Source organism: Lolium perenne, chromosome 5, assembly GCF_019359855.2.
Source record: "Lolium perenne isolate Kyuss_39 chromosome 5, Kyuss_2.0, whole genome shotgun sequence".
NCBI classification, from domain to species: Eukaryota; Viridiplantae; Streptophyta; class Magnoliopsida; order Poales; family Poaceae; genus Lolium; species Lolium perenne.
Genome location: NC_067248.2, coordinates 223,996,105 through 224,001,918, shown reverse-complemented (window position 1 = coordinate 224,001,918; position 5,814 = coordinate 223,996,105). Strand labels below are relative to the sequence as shown.

At 41.3% G+C, this 5,814-nt stretch overlaps 1 long non-coding RNA gene across 5 annotated transcripts; it reads left to right on the top strand.

Moving 5' to 3' along the window:
* The first annotated feature begins 200 nt into the window (after positions 1-200).
* LOC127302070 (uncharacterized) lies at positions 201-4,184 on the top strand. Of its 5 annotated transcripts, none has more exons than XR_011745577.1 (6): positions 201-692; positions 1,417-1,498; positions 1,644-1,747; positions 2,150-2,361; positions 2,527-2,648; positions 3,700-4,184. It is a non-coding gene; the product is annotated as an uncharacterized lncRNA (long non-coding RNA). The 5 variants fall into 5 exon arrangements; XR_011745578.1 differs by having other exon boundaries at positions 2,155-2,361; positions 2,622-2,648; positions 3,700-4,182; XR_007852617.2 differs by having other exon boundaries at positions 1,405-1,498; positions 2,155-2,361; positions 3,700-4,182.
* Positions 4,185-5,814: the final 1,630 nt, after the last annotated feature.

Below are 5,814 nucleotides of genomic sequence, written 5' to 3'. Positions count from 1 at the left end.
ATAATTTGATTTCAGAGACACAATCAACATAATAGAAATAATACGCTCACATTTGCGAGGGCCACTTTACTAGTCTACACTACTTAAAAAGGAGGAACAGGTTCCTTATTCTGCCCACCGCAACAATACGTCAAGATTTTGGTCGTCCTGCCCTTCCACTCGCGCGAACATGGGCCGTGGGCCGCGGGCCGCGCCAGAAATCTCTCCTATCTTTCCCTTCATCGCACCTGTCGAAAACTCGAAGTCCTGGCAATGGCAGATGACCATGGCGTCTGATGGCATGGCGCCGAAGAAGCAGCGCTGAGGATGAAGCTGGCCTAAGAGATCCTCCACGGATCCAAGCCCATGCGCATCGAGCTCACCTGCCGCCGCCACCATGGATTCTTCTGCGCCTCACCTCCCTTGCCCTTCATCTCACGCACGCGATTCCAGTGTCTCGGTGTAAGGAGAGAAGCGGCCAAAACCACCATCCACATCCCAGATCTGATGGACGCGGTGGCCGGAAAACCCATCACCGATGACTCACCTGACCATGGTGGGCTCGAATCTAGGTTCTCTGGGACCGGATCTGGTGTTTGGCGGCGGCGACCAGAACCACCACGAGGACCACGGCGGACGCACCACCAACTCCGGCATCAACGGCCCGAGCCGCATGAATCTCCGGCCACTGTGAGACATGGAACTCCATTTAGGTATTGTTTGGTCCCCGTTCTTGCAATGCATGCACGATAAATCAATCATGATTTCTTCTGCCAAAGCTTCCTTTCTTGAACATGGTTTTTAAGCAATTAACAGTTTCATTTCTTCAGGCGTATTATTGTTTACTGCAAGTGTTCTACCTACCTTAATTAGGATTTAGTCATATGGCATATCTTTCGGTTTGTAGCCTACAACAGTTTTAGTGTTCTAGGCATGCAAATTGGCTACTGGAAATATTCTACCCATGGTTAATTAGGACTTATTTTACATGGTCATCTCAATATCTCCATATAGGTTGACGAACATTAATTTAAAATAAAATACCAAGCAAAAACTCGAGGAGGTTGCATCAGTTATCATCACTTATATGAGTCGCATGACTGCAACGATATATCAATGTGCTGAACTGCCATTTCAAATCTCTCCGTGCTACTTCAGTAGTTCTGCAAGGTTATTGTCCATCAAACCTAAAACATTTGCATTTTATATGAATTTATATGTTTTCAGTAGGGCACCAACTATGATTACCAGGTTGATCCGTGTTTCGATCCAGTGCTTCATGGAATTAGTTGAAGATGGTCAAAATAACAGGACAAATAGTGTGTAGGCTATGACTTCTCCTGCTGTTAGTATTTGTATTTATATTTTTTATTCTGATTGCCACTTACGCCATTGCCTTAACTTTTTATCAATTAACTCTATCAGCCTCACTGCCAGATGATCAATAGAGAAGGAGGGGTAGGAGGGCAACAACATAAGTTGGACCACATGCCTGGTGGCATGGAAGTATAAAAGAAAAGTGAGATTATGATTTGTTTCTCGCTGTAGTAACAATTTGGAATTATTGGATGCTTAGGATGCCCTATTAAGGAGGTTGAACTTTTTGGCATTGCAATGCAAAGTGCATCTTATCTCTGAAGCAAATATACCTTATGCTTTCCTAGATATCAAATTCATATACTCTGCTCCGTCGCGGCTATCTCAACTATGGCGTGAGTGGACTGTTGGTGTTCAAAAGCGGCTTCGACTACTCCTTGACTTCGGTATGGTAAGGGTTTTTTGCTTCTCCTATGGTTTCATGTTTTTTGTAGTCCAGCTATCGAGCAGTGGTTTTTGTCTGTCTGCACATGTTCAGGAAGAATCATTCCATGGCAAATATAATTTCTTTAGTCTAGATATGGTGATTAGAGAAAGACAATTATTCTTGGATATATTGACTCCATATCATCATCTGTTGAATGTCCATAACTACATATCGTCATCTGTTGATCATAGCTTGATTCTTTTTCTGCATCATTGGGCTTATCTTGCAAAGATGTTGGGCAATTACAAATGTAACTTGATTTTCTAGGCTACACAAGGTACCAGATGAATAAGTACTAAAGTAGCTATCAGCGAAGTACGTCACTCAAATTATGTACTCAAATAATTTTATCTGCGATTGGTGAAGTGCAGCGGTCAGGCGTCTAGAGCCGGCGTAGGATGGGGCGAAATACCGGGTTGGCCTTGAGCTCTCAGTGGATGTCCGCAGCAAGGTGGATCCACCTATATATGCATGATGTTGCCATTACTTAAAACCAGAACATCATTACTATGAATTGTTGTAGGTATAGGTCACCCGGACATCTGCAATTTAGATGAGATGACAATCTTTTAAAAAAGGTGAGACCTCTAGCAATAAGTCCCTTCATCTTTTTTTTGCTTGTTCCATTATCATAGTGAGTTTGTATACCTGTCCTCTTATTTTGTGTATTATTTGTGTCGGCTGCAATGCACAAAAAGTTGGATTTCTTATGAAATTATCTGGATTTCTCCTTGTCTCTTCAGATTTTTATCTCAACGCGCATGAACTGGACCATTGGTAATTTGTTGATTTGCTTTCGGGGAAGTTAACTCTGGATTTTTTTCTCCTGTTGCACCAGGGCGACCCAACTAGGTGTCATTTTCAGGTGTACTATCTTACCTTTGACAACAATTTACAAAACAACTTCCATTTTTTTCTAAAAAGGCAAACAAGGAGTTTCATTATTCCAAAACATACTATATCCCATTTTGTATGTCAAAGTTACTCCACTAAAATTTTAATTTTGCATCCTTGTCTTTTATCGTTTGCATCACATAAAATTCAAATGTGTTGTCCCTGGTTAACAGGTTAAATGAGAAGGTTTATTCCTCATAAAGATTGTGGGGTTTATTTCCTCAGATTAAGCATTAGAGAAAAGTGATACTTTCACCAATCACTAAGTGATTTAATAATGTCAACTGCACTGAAATTCTTTAAATAGTTTCATAGTAAGATCTTACAAAACCCTGTTGGGGTTTGATACCAACTCCCTCTAATACTCCAATGTAGTATTGCACTTATCTTGTTCCGCAATAAATCCTTCTAAAACTCACAGTTGACCAACAAACTGTTGCCTAATGACAGAGCCCCCGGGGAACAGTGATAAATAAATTAGACATTGGATTCAAATATCTATTTTGGTCTTAAGGGACGTGAAAATGTTGCATTTGACATATGTTCCATTAACTGTTCCATCCGTGAAGTAACAAAATCTCTCAAATGATTCAAACAGTACATAATATATTGGATGCCCATATATTCTTCTCGTGTGTTTGCCACACAATGCATATCATGTGCTGATTTGAAAGGGTAGTGAAGTACCATCATGGTTCTGGTAGTGAAGTACCATCATGGTTCTGCAATGTAATTTTAATGGGTTTTTATGCCATTGTATGCTTTCTGTAGTTTTTATAGTGTTTGCTATACATACAAGGCACTAGCCCAATAGAAACTTGCAGTTCAGATATTTTTCTTTTATTACACCAACTGTAAAATTATTATTGGAATATCTCATTTTTCTTTAAATATAGCAGATGAGCTGCTTCAGATTAGTAATAATGATTTATAAATGCTGTTTTCACTTTCTTTTCCATTATGCTTACAATAAGGAAAATATTTGGAACTATTTGCATAAGAACATATCTCCTCCTTTTCAGGCCATCTCTCTAGCTGCATATTCTGATGTCTGGTGTCATGGAAGATGATTCGTCTTGGGAGGCTCATTCATTTGAGCGCATTAGAGTTCCTCCATTCAACTTTCAAGTTGTTTCAGAGGCTGTCAATGAAGGAAACTAACTCCCATTTTCATTGGACAATGTTGATATCCTGGAGAAAATTTTCACCTTCTTGCCAATAACAAGCATGATTCAACAGCAGTATGTGATGACCCACAAGTATAGGGGGTGTATCGTAGTATCTTCGATAAGTAAGAATGTCGATCCCAACGAGGAGCAGAAGGTATTGACAAGCAGTTTCGATGAAGGATTCACTGTAAATGCTCACAGACAAGTATTCAGGGGGTTTTGATGTAACAGTTGAATAAAGTACGAGTAAGTAAAGTGCGAGAGTAATAATTGCAGCGAGTGGTCCAATCCTTTTTAGCACAAAGGACAAGCCGGTTTGTTTACTTATAATGACCAAACGTTCTCGAGGACACATGGGATTTTAGTCTAGTGCTTTCGCTACATACGGCTAAATAATCTTCATTGTTATGATAAGTGTTGTGTGGGTGAACCTATGCTAATGCACCGCCCTTCCTAGGACTAATACATACTTGTGATTATACCCCTTGCAAGCATCCGCAACTACAAGAAAGTAATTAAGAATAAATCTAACCACAGCCTTAAACTCTGAGATCCTGCGATCCCTCCTGCATCGATATACCAACGGGGGTTTAGGTTTCTGTCACTCCGGCAACCCCGCAATTAGCAAACGAATACAAGATGCATTCCCCTAGGCCCATAAATGGTGAAGTGTCATGTAGTCGACGTTCACATGACACCACTAGAAGAATAACACCACAACTTAAATATCACACCATTGAATATTACTCAACCATAGTTCACTACTAACATTTAGACTTCACCCATGTCCTCAAGAACTAAACGAACTACTCACGAGACATCATATGGAACATGATCAGAGGTGATATGATGATGAATAACAATCTGAACATAAACTTGGTTCAATGGTTTCACTCAATAGCATCAACAACAAGTAGAGATCGATCTGGGAGAGTTTCCCCTATCAAACAATCAAGATCAAACCCAAATTGCCACGGCGATGATGGTGTCCAGCGGTGATGACGGCGGTGATGATGGTGGAGATGATGATGATGGTGATGGCGATGATGTCCAGCTCGATGACGGTGACGATGGCGTCGATTTCCCCTCCCGGAGGGGAATTTCCCGGCGGATTCTGCCCGCCGGAGAGCTCTTTTCTCTCTGGTGTTCTCCGCCCCGCGAGGCGGTCAGAACTCTTCGCGAGGTACCCTCTGTGGCTTAGGTTTTCGGGACGAAGGATTTCGCGAAGAAAAGGAGGCGAAAGGGGTCGTGGGCCCCCAAACCACATGGCGGCGCGGCCGGGGCATGGGCCGCGCCGCCCTAGGGTGTGGGCCCACCACAGGTCCCTCTGGCCCCTCCTTCTGCTTCCTTCGTCATCTTGAAAAATAGGATTTTTGGTATAATTTCCTTCCACGAGTTGATCTTCCGAAATATTGCGTTCGACGGTGCTTTTCCAATGAGAATCCCGGCTCCGTGCTTGATCCTCCAATAATGATGAAACATGCAAAATAGATGAAATAACATAAGTACAGTGTCCCAAGATGAAATAGATCAATGACTAACACCAAAATATGATATAAAATAGTTATGCAACTTGGACATATCAACTCCCCCAAGCTTAGACTTCGCTTGTCCCCAAGCGAAACCGAACTCGATAGACGGGACCACATGTTTATGGAGTGAAGAGTCGATAAATAAAATACGGACAAGAAGCATCATATTCATTCACACAGGACATTATAGTAAACAACCTCTTATAACTCATCTTGAAACAAGTATAAGGTAATCACAAGTAAAGGTGCATAAGAAATCATAATTGGTGATGGCAAACTTCGTTCTTGGTCAGAGAACAATTAACAGATTATACTTATCTCATTGAGCAGCGCTCTCATGTTAAAGTTTATAAGGCACAACTTGCATACTCAATCATAATGGTCTCTTCATAATCATTGATAACGTGCAAAGCTATATTCATTCGAGATAAAACTT